At 53.1% G+C, this 18,946-nt stretch overlaps 1 protein-coding gene across 3 annotated transcripts in view; it reads left to right on the top strand.

The window, feature by feature from the left end:
* CNTFR (ciliary neurotrophic factor receptor) overlaps positions 1–18,946 on the top strand; it is a 237,938-nt gene that overhangs the window by 32,130 nt on the left and 186,862 nt on the right. The window contains exon 2 of one of the 3 annotated variants that reach the window (XM_067316141.1): positions 1,236–1,323. The exons of the other annotated variants lie outside the window; for them this stretch is intronic. The gene's annotated coding sequence lies outside the window, so the exon portion shown is untranslated. The remainder of the gene's footprint in view (positions 1–1,235; positions 1,324–18,946) is intronic. 3 annotated transcript variants of the gene reach the window in all.

Here is an 18,946-nt window from a genome sequence, read left to right as displayed (position 1 = left end):
GTTCCTGCTGTCCCCTCTGAATTCAACCAGGGAAACATATTTAGGAGCTGCTTGAGGTGGAAGTCACCTGCTGCAGAGGGCGAGGAGCCTGAAGCAGGCACTGGACTCTTGCATCCCAAGTGGAGTAACCCTGTGTGGAGCAGCCAGGATCTCTCCCACGAGTGCTGAGCTTGCCGTGCCTCTCCAAGGCTGTCGGGAGGAGGGTTAATAACTGGGGAACTGAAACCAGCAATTTGGTCTCTTGCTTTTTCAATGCTGCTGTTGGAAAAGGCAGATGTTGAGCTGCCTCTCTTCCCCTCTCGCGCTCATGGGGAGCCCAGCATCCTTGGCTAGTTAACTACCAGCCTAAACCTCTCAGTGGCGTGCTGCAAGGTAAATAAATATTCTCCTTCAGAAACCTCCTTTCCCAGTTAAATTGACCCCCTTGGTACTTTCATGCATTTCAAGAAGTCGGAACAGTTCACAATTGAAAACAAGCAGCGTTTAGCTCCTGCTGTGAAGGGAAATAGGCAGGCACCAGAAAGACTGTCATTTTAGCCATGCTCTTACAAAAGAGGGTGTTACAGTAAACTTGCTTATTTCACCGGAGGAGAATTCAGCAGGCTTGACGGAAACCAGATGAGACAGGCAGGGTAAATGGATTTTGCTGGCCGAATTGAAAGCAAAGAAACATGCGTGTGCAGTGGCTGGTCAAGAATCGACTGCATCTTGCAGAAACCAGGAATGAATTAGGGACAGCGAATTAGCGAGCCCTGGAACAACATCTGTCTAGCTGCGCGTGGGGTCCTGTTCACCTGTGGTGTGCCTCCGGAGGCAACCGAACGCAGCGCGCAGGGCTGCTGGGCTTAATTGCCGTGCTTCGTTGCAGCTCCATGTTGGCGCTAGAGGGGTCGGGTGCCCGTCTGGGGTTCACATGAGTGGTACTGCTGCACTCCAGCCAGCCATGGTGCTGGGCTGGGTGTAAAGCAAGCTGAGGGGTGTCCTCTGGGTGCGGCGTCCTGGGGAGCAGCATCCTGTGTCTTCTCAATGCAATGGTGGCCAGGAGCAGATGGAGAGCGCTGGGGCAGAGCATAAGAGGAAGGACATCTCCTAATGCATGATTGCCAAGGGAGGAGTTGTGCCTGGCCCTGGTTGTGGAGTTTTCAGAGTGCGTCACAGTCTTTGTGTCCCCAGTGAGCAGCTGGTGGGCATCCTGGTGTTGTCTCCTGATGGCTTTCTCCCTCTCTTTGCTACAGCCTTGGCAGGGGACCTCCTGGTGAAGCTGGACCTATCTCCCCGTGCTGACAACTGCGTTGTGTGCAGGGTGCATGGACCACTGTGGAGGTACACCATCTTATCCACAACCTCCTCAGCAACAGCTCATGGCTAGGAGTGCTGGAGCAAGGCTCTTGTCCTGGCCTCCTTCAGGCTTTTACCTCTCTCCACAGTAAAGCTGTTGCATCTTAGAGCCACCCCAAAGGACTGCTGCTCCCTCCCCTCATGGGTTGGGAACCCCCTCCCCTTCCTCCTGGGGCATGAAGGGGACTCTCAGCTTCAGCCCTGCAAGGAAGTGATGGGGGGGGGTGCAAAAAGGCTGTAGGCAACCCAGTTGTAGCGGAGAAAAATGTAGACACTGGAATGATATGTCCTCCTTAATCTTACCACTCTAGCAGAGAGCTGGTTATGAGTGATGTTGATCAGGTCAATGCAAAACAGTTTTTTGGGGGGTTTTTTTGTAGCAAATCTGACCCAAAGTTAGGAACATGAGTCTAGGTCTTCCATGTCATGGACTGTCCTGCTTCTGCCTTAGGCACTGAGGCAAAAACATGCTCTAAAAAGCATTCTGCCTCTTGGTAGTGGCTTTATTTACCCCTGTAAAGGGAAGCTATGTTCTCAGTGCAAATCGGGGCCACTTGCCAGTGCTGTGTCCCTTGGCAGGCTGCTGAGGTGGTTTAGAGACAAATAGCAGAGAGGCTTGACTGGGGGCTGCAGTAGCCAAGTAAAAACCTAATGAAAGAGGTGGGGGAACCTCAAAGTTCAGGAGGCCACTTGGGTACAGGTGACTTGGGAAGCCTTGCTGGATGAGCAGTGCCTTCTTAGCAGTAGAATAGTATACCCTGCAGTACAACCATGGTGTTAGCATCTGTAGGCTGTTAATCCAGAAGTGGCTCTTAAACAGTTGCTTTGCATTTTCTGTGTGTTTGTAGTCAAAACACCTGGAGTCTGTCTGGATCCCAGATACTGTGGGAGGTGCAACCTGCAGGTGAGCTGGGACTCTGCTGAGTCCTGGTTACCTGAACCTTTCTCGCTGTCAGAAATGGCTGGAGCCAGAAGCCTCTTCTTTCTGGGGTCAGATGTTGCTTTCCAGTGGATATTGGTTAGTGATGCCAAGACTGGCTTGGCATCATGGTTGGTGTTCAGGTTAAATAAGTCCCATGCATCAGGATAGGAAAATCTATCTCAACCTGGTCTCAGTGGCAAGGGTTCCTCTTCTGCCAAAAATGAAATCCTTCAGCTTGTGAGGTATATCAGCAGTACTGACAAGCCTCAGTTTTGCAGGGGTATTGGAGTGTATCCCTCCTGTTTCCAGCAAAACTTGGCGTTACACAGTTCTGTATGGTCCTGCCACTGCCTTCCTCTGCTCCCATGTTGACCTCCCCTGGCACTGCAGGCAGTGGGGCAGACCCCTGCCCCTTGCCTGCCTGGCTGTCCCTCCCTGGCAGCAGGGACTGGGCTGCCTCCTGAAGGGAAAGGGAGCTTGCTTGGCTCAGGGCTCCTGAGGGTCCGATGGCAGACGATGCTTTGGGAAGCAGGAGAGCTGCTGCTTTCCGGCTGCTGCCCTGCTGGCACAGGCTCAGCGTGGAGCCATGGCTGCCGTGGCACTGTGGAGGGGCTCTCCGTCTTGCTGGAGGGGTCCAGCTTCTCCCTCCTCAGCCACCTCTGCTGGCCTCAGGTCAAAGCCAGCAACCCAACAAGGGCTGGGGAATCTGGGCTTCTTGCAGAAGGGGCACCGTTAGCATTGGGTTGTGCAGGTGCTATCATTGCAAGGTGACACCTGGCTTGTAACCTGGTGGCAGCTGCCTGGCCCCAGAGCAGTCCAGCTGCATTTATTCAGCTGCTCAAGGGGTTTTTGCAGCATCTATTGAGCTTCATGCCAATGCAGTAGGATGCTGTGCAGGTGGTCAGTGCTACAGGCATGGGATGCCTGGCTGTTGGTCCTCCCTTGGTGTGTCTGCCTCCTGCCTGGTCCCTTCTCCTGTATGAGCTGTGATCCTGCAGCCCCTTCTCTGGGCTGGGGGGACAGGCTGGGCTACCTGCCCCCCATAGCCTTTTTGGAGTGGACTCCACATGCTTTGGGCACACTTCAGTGGCTGAAGAAATGTCCTAATTTCTATGCTAATGAATTCCACATGCTTCCCCAGTCTTCTCTGACATGTCAGAGCCCTGCTGCCCCGCACCTCCTGATTTATCTGCTCTTCAGACATCCTCGCCCCCTCAAAATCCTCCAAGCATCATTGCAGCAAAAAATGCCTATCTGGGAGCTGGAGCAGGGGGGAAAATAGCAAGCAGACAGTGGTATGATCAACAGAGGCATCACCTTGGCCTGTGGTGGCCCAGCTCGATGCCTCCCAGCTCATGCTGGTGCCATGCACAGATGCAAGTTCTCCATGGCTGCATCCCGCTGATGGGTGCAGTCTTTCCTGGGTGAGCAGAGGCAGCATGGGTGCTTAGGGGCCGGTGAGTGCATTTTTGCAGGAGCCCGGTTGCGCTCCTTGAGGCCCTGAGGGACAATGAAGGCGCTGAAGCAGTCGAAGCGTGGCACAGGGGAGGGGGGACAGGCATGGCAGGGGCCATGCCTTGTAAATGGGGACTTTGGTGGCCACGAGGGAGCAGGCTGAGCATTGTTCCTGCGGCATCACATCGGTTTCACATTCCTCATGCAGGAGTGATCAGTGCTTTCAGTGCTAGACAAAAGAGCGGGGAGCCGAACAAAGGCTTGGGGGGGCTTTACCTACTGCAGAATAGAGGCAGAGGATGAATTGCTCTCTTGGCAAGCCATGGAGATGGGCTGGCGGTTGCTGGGCTTTAAAGCACCAGCTTAAAATTTCTTTTTTTATTTAAAAGGGGGGGGGGTTGGAAGAGTAGGAGAAAGGGCTTCCTGGGTGCAGAAGAAGGAAAAAACAAAATAGCATGACAAGTATCTATGATCATCTTGCATTCTCCTGCCTGATTTCCCCAAGTGCTGAGGCTCAACTTATTGCAGAGAAGCAATGCCTCCTCCTGGGCTAACCAGCTGGTAAATGGGGACTTGACCCAGGCTGTAAGGTGAGGATGGGAGTCCCTGACTGCATTTAAGGGAACTTGGTGATGTGGGGGGCAGTCATGTAAAGCTGAACCGAATACATGAAACTGCTTTGCATACCTGTGGGAGGGTGTCTGTGTCCACCCCGGTGCTGGGGCTGAATGGTGATGGAGGGAGCCGTGGGCTGTTTAGCTTTTCCAAGGAGTTTGAAGGAAAGACAGGGAAGGAAGAAGGGGAGATGATGAAGCACTTGTAGCCTTTTCTGCTGGCTGTTGGCTTGCCTGCTGCTGCAAGGGAAACTCAGTGGCTTCCCTTCACTGGGGCAGGTTTTTACTGGGGCTGCAGAGCAGTGATGGGGCACGAGCCAGATGTGGTGTGGGCACATATGTCCACATATGTGCCTCCCTGCTGTAGTTGCAAACTGAACCGTGTCATTCAGTGCTGTCCTTGCTCACCGGATTTCCCAGCCCTGATCCCACCAGGCTCTCATGCCTGTTGCTGACCCTTTCTTCTCTGTAGTGAGCCTGAAGTCCCTCCTCTGCCTGTTCCTCAGCTCCCTGCTTTCTCCTAGGTGTACCTATCTGCTATCCACTCATCTCTAGGAAAAAGTACTTTCCTGCATTAAACAAACTCTTCCTTGTCTTTTTTTTTCCTGCATGTGCTATCTGTAGTTCACTTTTTGCTAATATTAGAGGAGGAGGGGGAAGGCTGCATCCCTCCAGGATGCTCCAACCTCTTCCATCCTTCCTAAGAAACTTCCTTTTTGCACGTGAGCATAGATCTGAGCTTCTTCCTCTCCTCGCAGCCACCTCCTGGCCTTCAGCCCTGGCTCCCCATGCGCAGCTCCAGTGCACCCCCTCCCCTCCTGCCAGCCGGGGCCTCTCCCCATGAAAGGCTGTCAATCCTGCTGAATTGTCTGGCGGTTTTGTGATGTGCAAAGACTCCCACCGAGGAGTCAAGGGCCAGGCTGAGACCTTTAAACTCAATCCCACTTGCATCTTAAATCAAATGGGAATCCAGGGCCTGGGATGGAAGGGGGGTGGTTATGTGGGTGCAGAGGCTTGAAACCCTCAGCTTGCCCCCTTGGGGCTCTGCCTGGTTGCCCTTCCCCACCTGCCCTGCATGAAGCATGTGTAGGTGTTTGCACTTAGGGTTTGTTTTTTCCCCTTCTCCCCTCCTCCCTCCCCCCCCCCCCCAAAAAAAAAAACGGGGGGGGGAGGTCTCTGGGCTTTCCTGGTGAGAGTGTGAGGCTGGGGAGAGGTGCCCCAGGCTGGGGCAGAGTTGTGGTCCCAGTGGCTCCTGTCTTAGCAGCTTATGGTGGCTGCTGGAGACCAGCCCTGGGCTGGTCCCTTTGGGTGGTGGTGGGGAGTAGCTGGGGCTGAAGCAGAGAGGACAGATTGGTGCCCAACACAGTGTCCTGCAGAAGTTTGCCCCAGACAGCACAAGCCAGCTTGGCCTTTTCAGACCACCATCACCGTGAAGGGGAGAGTGTCCAGTCCCCATCTCTGCAGGGCTCTGTGGGGTGGACCTGCTGCGTCTAGGTGCTTTGCATCATGCAGCACCCGGAGCTGCAGGGCATCCCTGGCCTGCCCTGAGGAGGGGGCTGGGGGTTGCTCTCTAGGGCCTGAACCCTGGGGAGGACTGGGGCTGGAGGAGAAGCAACTTTGAACTGTCTGCTGTGCTGGGCAGGGTTGGGCTGCCTTTACCTCCAAACTTCTGGAGAGCAACAGGTTGGAAAAACACTAAGGTGATGGATGAGGCATCCTGAATTCCCTGTCCCAGCTGTTGGTCTCTCCCCTGACCCCGAGCAGTGTCTTCAGGAAGAGCCTGGGACTGACTTAAGATGTGCATAATGCAGTGGCTGTGTTTGTTTTTGCATCCTGGGCAAAGCCAGGGCCCCTGCCAGTGCTAAGTGAGCACCGAGCTGTCCTAATGAGTGACCAGTAGCCAGGGCCATGCCTGCTACCTGCACGAAGCTGGCTGAAGCTAGGAGGGGACCTGAGCAGCAGCCTTCTTGCGACTAGTGAAGGCAAAGCCACTGGCATTTGGATTACCAGCTCTCCTACGCTTTTAGCAGAGTGCCAATGTTTGACAAAACCATTAAGTTAAATTAAGCCCTACACATTTCAAATGGATTCGGAGACTTCTGGCTGACTCGCTATTAGCAGAGCTGTCTCTTCTCCCTTTCGTCTCCTTGCCCCCCCCTCTCCCCCCCCCCCCCATTTAATTCCCTCTGATGTGTGGCTGGTTTTACTGCTGACATTTAAAAGCAACACACTGGGGCTCACGGAGAAGCCTGGCATTTGGGATGGCACTGCCGTGATCCCCTATGTGCCTGGCGCATGCAAGGAGGTCCTGCTCCAGTGGGCAGGGTGGGAGGCGCTCGCCTGGGAGCGAGCCAGGCGCACCGCAGAGCCTGGGCACAGGCTGGCCCAGGGTGCTCAGGTCCCTGCTGAACCTGCTGCTGCTCAGCTCTTGCCAGTCACCAGAGCATTTATTATTTATGTCACAGGCTTTTGCGTGTTTTTCTTTTTTTCTTTTTCTTTTTTTTTTTTTTTTGCTGGGTGGTTTCCAGGGAGTGAGGAAGGGCATTCCCTACTCCAAGGGGCTCGTGGTGCAAGGACAGTGGGAAAGCAGAAAGTGTCCGAGTGGGAACAGCAAGAGGCAGTGTCTGTGTTGAGTCACCTTGTCTTGGGCATAAGCGAAGGCCTTTAAAGAGGCACAGGGCAATGACCTTGCAAATGGATGTATGACACAACTGCTGCCCTGTGGAGCTAGTGTCTTTCCTGGTGGATTATACCTACCAGGGAATTGCTGGGGCTTGGGGCGATTGCCATAGTCTCATTTGTACAGCTTTATTGCAAATGTACAACCTGTGCTAGTCACTAGTGAGAAGTGGAGTCAGCACTCCTTCACCTGGTCATCCCCCCCACCCCATCGTACCTGCTTGCTAGCTAGCTTCTCTTGAGGCAAGAGAACCCCCATGTGACCTACCTGTTGCTCCTGGGGTCCCTCTTGACTGTTGCTGCTTCAGAACGTGTTTGGGGATGGATTTTGGAGAGGGTGGGCAGAAAGCCTTGGGGCAGGTGTAGGGCAGGGTGTCAGCAGGTCAGATGGGAAGGGTAGACAGCCTTTGCTTGGGGACTGCAGTGATGCAGCTGCCTTCAGCTGTGCTGCAATGCAGATGGGGTCAGGGAGGAGGGATAGTGGTGGCACCTGGGCATACAAAGGCCAGGACTAAAAGCAGTTGAGATTACAGCAGAGGAATGAAGGCTTTTCGCACACAAGTGTGCTGAGGAGGATCTGATGGAGCTTGTGGCTTAGTAAGAAAACAGAGGAGTTACATGTAAGATTAGTTAGGCCAGCAGGCTGAAGCTGGAAACAGGTTGCTGGTGTTCGAAGCTTGTAATGCTCTTATCAGCTGCCCTGTACTCCTGGTTGGTGGCAGCATGATGTGCCAAGTACTGTCTTGGCAGAGACACCATCCCACATAGCGGCACCTGTTGCTCTGCCTGCAAGTTTCAAAATCTTCATCGCAGAAGATGCAGGCACTGCAAGCCTTGGAGAGCTTGGTTATGCTGCTGGAGCAGCCTTTGCGCTGCGCAGTGGAGCACTGCTGCTCCTTGCATGGAGGTGCCTGTGAGCATCTCTCCATGCCTGTGCACCTTTTGGCCCCTGGTCTCTGCAGGTCACTCTAAGAACCGCTCTCTTGGTGCGCGCAGCTCTCCTGTTGCTCTCCCTGCGTGGAGAGGAGCCAGAAGGTGCTGGAGGGGAGCTTCAGCAGATGGATGCAGCGGTCAGTCTGGGGTGCACATAGCTGGAGTGTTAAACTGGGAAGCACCTTGGGGTGACGACCCAGAGGAAACGCAGGTACGTGGAGCCTGTTCATGTGGAAACTCAGCAAGCAGTGCCAGCAGCAGTGTCTCAGTGGTGGGTGCAGCCCCTTATTGCTGTGTTTCTCTGGGCGCTCTTGTTATTTCCATGTTCATTAACGCTGATATGCTCAATTTCATCAGTTCGTTTCCTGAGACCGAGTGCAATCCTGCTTCTTCATTTGCATCCCCGCTGTCTAGCGGTTGCCCAGGCAATGCCAGGTGCTTTGACATCATTACCCAGCCGCCTGGCATCCTCTCTGCCCCATTAACCTTGCAGTAATTGACTTCAAATTGAAGGAATGGGAGAAAACTGCGCTGAAACGGCAGCCGTTTGCCTTGCCGGAGAGCGTGGTTTCTCCTTGTTTTCTGCAGGGAAAACTGTGGTAGTTAGTCATGGCTCTGACTAGAACGGGGAAAGGCTTTCTTGTCCTCTGGGTGGCTGTGCAGTCTTTCTTTGTTTAAGATATTCCTCACCACCATCTCCCAGGGGAATGTGAAGTCAAAACACATAGGTGGTTGTTAGCAGGAAAACTCGGAGGGTTTGTGGAGGGGAGGAATGATGTGCAAGGAGAGGCTGCACATAGCCATTTGTCTCAGCCTGGGGAAGGGAAGGCAAAGTGAGTGTGCGTTTCTTACTGCTGTCCCCAAATTCCTACTGGGGCAGAGCAGAGAGGCAGGAGCTGGACTCATTTTGGAGGTGCCCAGTGCCGGGACAAGAGGCAACGGTGCAGTTCAGAGCAAGGGAGTCACCTGTCGGGCACTGAGAAGTTTCTGTTCCCTGTGAGGGTGGTCAAACACCTCAACAGGGATGAGAGGTGGGAAACCTCTCTCCTTCGAGATGTTCAGCACTTAACTGCACCGGGCCCTGCACAACCTGGGCTACCTGGTCCTGCTCTTGCTCTGAGCATAGATCGGAGATCAGGGTGAACCTAGATTATTCTACAGCTTTGATTTCCAAATCTGTTCTGATTACTTGTAATATTTCCATTTTCCTTTAACTTAAACTTTTTCGTCACTCTTACTTAAATGCTCAAGTAGCCTAAAACATCTCTGGACTTTTCTTTTTATTCTCAAAAAGTAGAATTGGCTTTTGTCAAGTTTTTGATCTACTCCCTTTGGAGTTGGTCACCCAAACAGATGCTTTGCTGTAGAATATATATATATATATATATATTTTTTTTTCACTGAATTGGCATCTTCCAACAAGTTTCACTGCACAGCTTTCTGTAACTTGAGTCAGGTTTATTTATCCACCTTCTGCTTGCACAGCGCCCACTCTCACCAAGTCTTCCGGCACTTGCTTGTGACTTGTGCTCCATGTAATGTGTTGGGTGTAATGGAGCTGCCCTGGGAAAGCAACGGTGCAAGAGTGGGGATGGAGGCCTTGGCACTCGGCTGCTTTGAAGTCTGAATCAAGCAGAACCTGTCCAGCTCCTGCCGAGTCCTTGCATGAGGCAGCTCTATGCAGTGCAAGCAAGTGCTGTTTCCTTGTGCAAAGAAGGAGCTTTGCATATGCTTCAAAGCTGCGGGCCAGATGGGGTAAAGGGATGCAATGTTTGTAGCAGAGCTTTTCTCTTCCTTGGGCTTTGAGAGGAGGAAATTCTGCCACTCTTTTTCTGAGTTTTGCCAAAGGCAGAGCTGAGAAGCTTGTATCAGGAGGGAATGCTTCAGCTCTAGGATCGCAGCTGACTCTCTTCTTGTGCCTGAGAGCTGACCTGCTCTTCTGTGCCTGTCTGGCAGGGTCTAATCCTGCCCTTTGCTGTCACCCCTCCTTCTGCAGGGTGCACGAGTCTGCACAGGATGAAGCTGAATCCCAGGGACTTGTTGCCATGCAAGCCTTTAGGGGCTGTGGTACGTGGTATGGGGAAACTGTTCATCTCTCCCAAGCAAGAAGCTCATTACTGGGGGAGCCCCTGGGAAAGGCTGTCCCCCTCGATTGCTGTGCTGGGGGGAAAAAGGCGGGTGGAGGCGACTGCTGCATTTTGCAGCTGCTGACTTCAGGTTTGCGCTCAGGTCTGACTGTCAGCCGAGGGGAGGCTGCTGGAAACCTCCGGTTCTCACAGTGGCTGGTGGCAGGAGAGGGCTGGGAGACGGGAAGTATTCAGCAATCCCAGAGCTGGACTGCACAGCTCGAGCTGGAAGCAGTGTGCCTGCATCCACAGCAGCTTTCCTGGGGAGCTCTGGCCGCTTGTAATGCGATGTCAGGTTAGCTGATACTGCTTGCCGGAGCCTGCTGGGTCTGGCTCGAGGAGGCTTGTGGGGCTGTGCTGCCTGGCTGCTGCTGTCGGGGCTGCCTGTCCTCGGCTCTTCCCTGGGCTCTGCTGGAGAGAAGCAGTCTTGGGCATGACCTGAAGTGCCTGGGTGTCCCGCTGCATCCAGCATCTTATTTCTCTGTTGGTGCCCCAGGTTTGCCTGGCTGCGGTTCCCTTGGCCCCACTCAGCGTGACAGGAGGATTTGCTCTATAGCCGCCTCCACAGTCTTGGTGTGTGGGGCAGAGCTTTGCTCTCATTTCTGCTAAAGCTAATAGAGCATATTATCAATTAATGACTTAACTTGTAATTAAGAATTTGCCTTCATTTTTTGGGGGGAAGACTCATGGAAGGAGCCGACACAGGAGGCTCATGGTCTATGATGTGCTGCAGTCAACTGGTGATGAGCTGCTGCCAGTCCTGCCTCCCAGATCACAGCCTGGGATCCCTGTGCAGGAGAGGGGTGCTGAGTCCTTCCAGTCCCCATTTCTCTGATATCTACCCTCTTGGGCACTGGGTATGGGACCTGTCCCCCCCAGCACTCCTGGGGAGTGGCACAGATGAGCCTGGCTGCCTCCCCTCTGTTTTGGGAGAGGAGCTCCTACAAAGCACTGTGCTTGCAGAGTGTGTGTGCGCTGTGTCGCTCAGCAGTGGCTGATCCTCATGTGCATCCGGCCATGCTGCCTGCAGGATTTGGCCACCAGAAGCAGGTACTGGGAGTCCCTGCGTTTGATGGTTCCCATTGCATTGGGTTCCCTGTCTGGACCAGTGCTGTTTACCCTAGTTTCAAGCAGGGACTAATTATTGCAAGGAAGCTCTGGCTATGTGTGCTCAGCTGGTCTGCAGAAGAGGAGGGGGGATTTGTGGCACGTGTCAGGGTGTTGGACAACAGACCCAGGATCTCAGATATGAAGTTGCCATATGGTGGGCAGAGTCTTCAGCTGTGTCTCTGGAAGAGCCCTTACTCCCTGGGAAGCTCAGGGCTGAGTTTTGGTCCCTTAGTCTCCCTGTCAGTGGCCAGCTCCATCCCCTCTACCTTAGCACGCAGCACGCCCAACCCTGCCTGGGGCTGCAGGCTTCCAGTTATGCTGAAGGATGCAGCAATCTTTCATTTTTCTTCCTCTTCAGCTTATGGGCTCAGCCCCTCTGACACTGCTCTTGTGCTAGCTGGGGTCTGGGGGTGTTGCATGATGCCTGGAGAATGCTGAGATTTGGGGAGTGGGTTTGGAGGTTGGCTGGAGCACAGGGAGCCAGCCCTGGCAGGTGATGCAGGCTGTCTCGGAGATGAGCCTGGGGACCTGGATGCCTGGAGTGCTGGCTGATCCCCTGCTATACTCATCCTGGGGCAAATCTTGCTTTAATTTATGGCAGCATGATGCAGGGATCCTTTGCTGGGTGGCTTTGGGCTTTGCCTGGTGTACTGCACGAGGGGCAAGTGGAGCAGTCTAGGTGCTTCTCCTGTCCTCCGCACCTGCAATGCTGCTGTAAGAGCCAGCGCAGCAGTCGCGCTCCCTGCATGTGGAAGGCGTCCGTGGGTGCTGCAAGGGGCTGGCAGGGCCTCTCTTCCCTCTGCGTGTGGGAACTCTTCCAGTGACGCAGGCTGCGCACTGGACGGGGCTGTGTCCTGGAGCAGCGGGGCCGCTTGGCAACTTCTTTCTGCAGCTCCAACTTGCTATCTTCTTTCCACCTCTCAGTGGGTTTCCCTTCCCCTTTCCATATGGCTTATTGCTTTTTTCCAGGCTGCAACATGACAGCACCAGTTCGCAGCAGTGTCTGCAGTCTCCAGCCTGCTGAGTGCTTGTTGCATAGGAGCAACAGTCTCTGTAGTGAAGAAATTGCAGTTGCCCTGCCAAGGATGGCAACGAGTGAGGAGAGGAAGGCAGCCCATGGAGATGTGTCTGGCCCAGGGCCACCCATTAAGGGTGACCTCGGGCTTCCTGGCTTCCCCATGGGTACCTTAACTGCTAGCTGTGTTGCCTCTCAAGGTAGCCTTCTGGCTGAAAGAGGTGTATTGTCCTGCAAGGAGGTGTGTGATGTGATTATGATCCCTCTTTCCTACTAACCGTTCTGCTCTGTCCTTTCTCTGTCTGCTCTGTGTGAGCACCCCAGAGGACTCCTGCCCCTGCATATTCCTCCTTTTACCCCCTGCGCGGTCCGTTGCTCTTGTTTTTCTCAGTGCATGTGCTAGCCACTGTAGGATAAAGAAGAGCTTCATGCCTTTTTCTCCAGCCTTTTTGCCTAAACAACCAGTTGCTGCTTCATTTTCTGCGAAAACTGCAAGCAGAGTGAATATAATGTGTTCAGGGAGAAACACATTTCAAGGTTTCACCTTGCAGAGGAGAAAGCATGATACAGAAAATGCTAAATGGATATGTGCAGCATGGAAATGATTGCAGAGTGGGGGAAAGATGACAGCACTGGGGGACCCCATGCATGTCCCAGGCTGCATGGGACACACCAGTGTCTAAGGGATTGCTGGCCTCATATCACTCCAGCGATGTCTTCCTAGTGTGCAAGTGATGCAGCTGGGTTTAAGGGTTCTTTTATTTCTTTCTATTTCAAAAATTCTCAGTGCTCAGCTGTCCAGGCTGAGTGTTCCCTTAACATCTGATGCTCTTTTTGCAAAGGTAAAGGTTTGCATCTGAGTTGCTTGGCATTCATGTGCTTTCCGGTGGGTCTCCTGTCTAGAAAGATCTGTAAGCAGGGGCAGAAGCTGAGTTAATTCCTGCTGGAAGGCAGGCACACTTCATCTGGTGTGCTGGATTCTTGCAGAAATCCCATTTGAGGTATTTGTTCTCTACTATTGCTAAGGGGCATGGCAGCCTCCCTGAGAGGCCGGGGAAAGAGAGAGCTAGTCTTGAAGGTGTGCATTAGACTTGTGCTCCACTATAAACAAGCACAGCTATTGCATGGCTGAAGCGGGCCCTTTTCCAGAGTTTTGTTGCTCTGGGACTGAGGAAGAAATGCTCTCGGAGTTAGCTCTGCGGGGAAGTGAAGCCAGGCTCCAAGGGTCAGTCTGCAGCTAGAGTGGGTGAAACACTTCTAATTTATGGAAAAAAGTGACAGAGGGTCTTTAACTCCTGTTTGCATTGGCTCCAGAAATGATCAGATGATTGGATCAAGCGGTCTTTTGATATAGTTTGTCTAGGGAGAAGGATAGCCTGGAAAAGCAGCTTGATCGGGGGTCTCAGCAGTGCAAGTGCTGCAGAGAGGGAGGTGGCAGCATTAGGTGTTTGCAGGCTGCGCAAACGGTGGCTGTTTTTGTCTGGAACTTGATTATGTGAAAACTTTGCCCTTCCTGGCCCAGGTGCCAGACCTGCAGGGGATCTCCTCGGTCCTCCCAGACTCACCACCTCCCCAGGATGCCCTAGAGCCCACTGCCAGCTCTCTGTGGTGTGTGGTGCCTCCTGCAGCGGAGCTGGGTTATAGCTCTCCAAGAGCATCCCGGGGAATGGTCATGATAGACATCACATAAAAGCGGGTGCAGCAGCTGTGGCTAGCGGGGAGGCTTCCCATGGGCTGTGGGATGGACCAGGGCAGTACAAGGATGGAGCAGAAACGTCCCAAAAAGCATCTGAAGAGAAGGCAGCTCCAGCTGCAAATCCGGAGGAGATAAAAACCACGAGCACTCATAAACCCTGCTTGCTTTTAAGAAGCTGTCTGTGACTCAGTGCTCCTCTGTGCTTTGGAGACGGTGTTTGTGCAGTTCCTAACTCATCCCAGCCCCGTGGCTGGCACCAAGGCCCCAAATGCTCTTTTATCACACCCCGCGGCAACTTCGGCACGGCTCTGACAAGCAGAGGTGATCGCTCTGTACTTGTGTCGGCAGCTGGGCTTTCCCTCGCCTCCCCGGAAGGGCGAGGAGCTGGGGCCGGGCTGCGGCCAGGGCTCCGTCCAGCCCAGCAGGGAGGTCGGGGCGGATGTGCCGTGCCGTGCCGGCTTCGGCAGCTCCGGTGCCAGGGCTGCGCTAACCGGCAGAGGGGCTGGTGCCGGTGGAGAGCCGGCTGCGGGCTGCACAGAGTTAAGCAGGCATTGACAGAAAACAGGAAGAGGACAAAAGCAAGCCTGCTGTAATTATGTAGCATTTATTATTAATACGCTGGAATTGCTGGAAGCAGCCTCTGTAATGTGAATACTGATACAGAGGTTCAGAAGACAATTTAGCTCTCATCTGTCTGTTTATTAGCTCCCTCAGCTCTGGCAGGCAGCAAACTAAAGCCTCATTTGCTCCTGCCTTGTTGCACCCCCCCCCTCCTTCTCTCCCCCAATCTCTTTGCTGTTTCCATAAAGGAGCCTGCTCTTTGTTCATCCTCCCACCGGGCGCTGCAGAGATGCACGGCATGATCCAAGATAGCAAAGCCCCGACAGCGGGAGAGTTTAATCCTTGACCTGAGCCTGTCTGTTCATGAGACGGGGCCTGTGGAGTGATGCTGGGCTGTGTGGAGCTGTTGCTTTTCCTAAAACAGAGTAATATCTGTGGCTCCTGCTTGCAAGAGATGTCCCAGCTCCCAGGGTTTAGAGTTGCTTAGTCCTCTGGGCTCAGCTTTAGGAAGGCCACCTTTCATGGACTGATGCTGCCTTGGGGTCTCCCGGACTTGCTGGATGATTAAAGAGATGGCAATGAGGGGATAGTGCAAGGGAGCTGTGTTTTGCTTTAGGAAGATGTGCAGAAGCTGGCTGGGAACTAATTAAAGCTGCTTGGGGTGGAGAGAGCAAGGGAAGTCAAATCAGCTGTCAGGAGGTGCAACAGGTTTCCTTTTTCTTCTGTGACACAGTAACATCTGTCATTCTTGCTTCTGCCCAAGTTTGAGCTTCATCCTGGAGGGGGTTTATATATCCCAGGCGTATAGGACATCCATTCCCCTTATGTATTATACAGTAGTTTAAAGAGGATTAAGACAATAGCTAATCTAAATGATGAATGATGTAGATCGCTCAGACTCTAAGCCACCAGGGTTTTCCTTGCACGCAGATTAGCCGGCTCGCTAGCTAAATATTGGGGCAAACAGTATAAATCCATGCAGATAAGTCTTTCTGGATTGAATAGGATAGAAGGATTTTGAAATGGGTTTTGACACCATTCTGTGTTTCTCCACGGTGTCTGTAGCTGCGTTGCTGCCACACCTGATGGTGAAGGGAGCTTGACAGCTGCTAATCCGCAGCACAGATGCCAGGGTGGCCAAGGAAATAAAGCATCCAGAGCCTCCCGGTCGATGCCGTTATCGGATACGGATGGTGCCTGGAGAGCGAGGTGATCAATGCAGCTTGCATCCCTGCTGCCAGGATCCATCTATTTGCTGGTTTAGCTGGGAGGAGTCTGGCCCAGACTTGGAGGCTGCAGTAAGATAACACAGGCTGGGAGGACTGGCCATGCCCTTGGCTAGTAATCCGGGATTTTCCTTGTGTGAACAGACCAGTGTGGCTGGTCTGGGTTTATCGTCCCTCCTGCCCTCAGCCCTGGGGAGCCATCCTGGAAGCCCTGGGCTGGAGTGGGGAGCGTGGTCTGCAGGAGAGGAGGGATGATGGGACTGATGACAGCTTTTTCTTCTGCTCTGAAGCAGAAGGGTTTAAATCTCTTATTCATCTTCTGAGTCTGTCAGAATTGTGTCAAATGTTTTTGACAAGCAAAAATGCCATTTGCTTCAAGTTAATGAAAAATGTTTTTTCTCCAGAAACTAAGAAGAATTGTAGTTTCAATTGCAAACCCAAAAGCTCCTCAGGAGAAGGAAAAAAACAACTTTAAATAGTTGAGAGTTGGCTGTTACAAGAGACTTTTGGTTGGTGTTTTGGGTCTGTGAAATGAGGGTCTGGAGAGCTTTCAGTCACGTGATATCTCCTTTTATGAAGCTTTCTGGGCACATTATTCTAATGAAGAAATCATTGTTGCTAGACATCATCTTAACTAAGTGCATCTTTTCCAGTCCCACGCTGTTTTAATTCCTTCCTTTTAGGAGAAGCATGGGAGCATATGATGGGCTTGACTCAGTGCAGCTGAAGAGCTGTCCTGCTGGGTGTCTTGTCTCTCATTGTGGCCCTCTCATGTGGGAGATGTCCTGTACATGTTTCCTCTGTGCAAAGCAAATATGCTGCAAATAAGCAACATATTCTGGTTTGGGGGAGAGGGGTGCCTGCCCCATGGCATCGCTAGCCTACTCTGCAGAACACAAGTACCAGCTCCCTTCAGAGATATGCAGGAGTGTATCTGTGTCTGGATATTAACTGATCTCCTAGTTGAGCAGAACCGGGTTGAAATTCAGCCTGGGTTATGGCTGTCTGTGGAGAAGGTCTGGATGCTACAGCTGGTACTGCAAATTGAAGCCCCCAAGCTGGCTTGGTAGTGTGGAGTCTCTTAGAGTGGAATAGACTGGGCCAAAGCATAAGATGGTGCAAGTTAGTGGAAATGAGCCTCTTTAGGGCATGTCTGCTTTACCCTGGGTCTTCCTGTTTGGGGACTGATCTCATAATCTAATTCCTTGCTGAGCATGGGAGACCACGCTCAGTACTTTGCTTACTTCAGTGCAAGCTGGGAGGAAGGTAGAGCAGGCAGCTGACCCTGAGACCCCTCACCACCCTCGTCCCCCAGCTGAGGGGTTCATGTGCATCCCAAGTCAGAAGCAGCTTGTTCAGCAGCTCAATCTCCTGCTGCCTTGGTGGACTGAGGCTAATGTCCCCTGGGAGCTGTCAGGAGGCTGGCTGAATCATGTGGTAACACAGGTCTCGGGGATGCAAGCGAGGTCAGATGTCTGCTCAGAAATGAGATTGGCGATGATGCCACCGTTGCTGACAAATGGCCTGTCGTTAATCTCTGACTCATGGGACGAAGAAAGCAGTGATGGAAGAAACCCGTGAGGTCACTCAGAGCCTCTGTCCCTGGGGAGCCTCCCCTGTGCTATGGCTGTGAAGTGTCTGTCACTGCAGACCACGGGTCTCTTCCCACAAGATTGTCCTGCGCCCATCTGTATAGCCTGGGTGCGTGTTCAGCTGGTGGGAGTGCTGGGCCAGGGTGGCCTAAGCTCTTCCACATGCCCAAATTCAGTGTCTCCCTCCCGCCAGGATGGTGTGCCTTTTACAGGTTTGGAGCCAGTGGCGCTTTTGCCTCGCTCAGGACAAGCAGAGATTGTCTTGCGATGAACTGTTCTGTGCTTTCTGCTCCAAAACCTCATCTGTGAGCTGGCCCCATAGTCCAAACTGCTTGAGCCCTGCAGTCCATGTTGCTGTGATGAATCCTCCTTGTTACAAGCATGTAGAGAAATAAAAGGCTGGATTCCTGAGTGTGCCCTAACTCCAGCTTAGCCGTGATATGAGCAGGACGAAGGCTGGAGCAGAAGCTTGTGTGTTTGGTCTGTTGCAATACCGTTGTGATACACGAGGTGCTGTACTGCTGGGAGATGTTGTCGGGAGCTGGGCGAGACCTGCTTCCAAAATCACACCTTTGACACCGTAGTCTCGGCTGAGTGCTCCGCAGCGCCCGAGTGTTGCTTGGAGCCAGCTCGCTCAGCTCTGTCCCAGTGCACATTTCTCCTCTCTTGCTTTGAGTTTCTTTTCACGCTTTTTAAAGAAAGGAGCTCTTTCCTCAGCCACAAAAGGCTCCTCGGAGGTCGCTGTCTCAGCAGCCGGGACCTCCTGCAGTCCCAGGCGCTGGTGGGGACCCTGCATGTTTGCAAGCTGCACGGGGAAAAGCTGTGTTTTGGGGGCTGTCGGTGGCGTGACAAGCACGAGCTTTGCGCCTGTGTGGAGGAGAACAGGTGACTTTCTCCTTCTGGCTGTTCAGGGCTTTTATCCCGATATCCTGAGGAAACGAGACGCAGGGCTGGGGGAGGCAGCGAGCTTTGGGATGGGGTTTCCGCCAGTTGTGCGACGACCCTGGAAAGGCAGCGGAGAGGCCAGTGCCCTGCTGCAGCGAGGGCTGCCCGAGCCAAGTCCTGCAGGATCCTTCCCGCCCTCCCTTGCCTTCGCCACTGAGCTACTATTCATTTTTCACTCTTCTTTTCTTTTTCTTTTCCCCTCTCTTAACTGGAAGAAGTCCTAAATAAAGTTGCTGTCACTTTTATTTATGGGCGCGGAGGAAGAGACGGACAAAAAGCCTGTGTGCTCCTGACAGCTACAAAGGAGACGGCAGTTTTTCTTCGCTGGCGATCGATGCAGGCGCAGGCAAGCACCCTTGGGCAGTCTGGGTGAGTGCGCTTGGCACCCCTGCCTGAGCGCCCGGGGGGCTTGGGGAGGCCGGACGGAGCTGGGGGGGCTCTGCTTGCTGGCTCCCGGCCACGGAGGTCTCCATGGAGCAGGTTCTTCCAGAAATGCTGAGCACCTGTCCTCTAAAATCTGGGACCCCCCCCCCCCCAAATTATAGATGCATGAACTGACTGCCTTAAAAATCCATCACAGGCTTCTTGTCTCCATGTTGATCAGTTCCAGTGAGGTCAATTTCTTTTTTTTTAATAACTTCTGGACTTCGGCAGGGAAAACTATTTCCTTCAGGAAATAATATAATTAAGGTCGCCTGACACTTCTGATTATAAGACCCTGTCTTCAGTTGCTT

This window comes from Apteryx mantelli, chromosome Z (genome assembly GCF_036417845.1).
Source record: "Apteryx mantelli isolate bAptMan1 chromosome Z, bAptMan1.hap1, whole genome shotgun sequence".
Lineage (NCBI taxonomy): Eukaryota > Metazoa > Chordata > Aves > Apterygiformes > Apterygidae > Apteryx > Apteryx mantelli.
The sequence above is the reverse complement of the archived record's forward strand: the minus strand, read 5'-3'. Positions and strand labels throughout refer to the sequence as shown.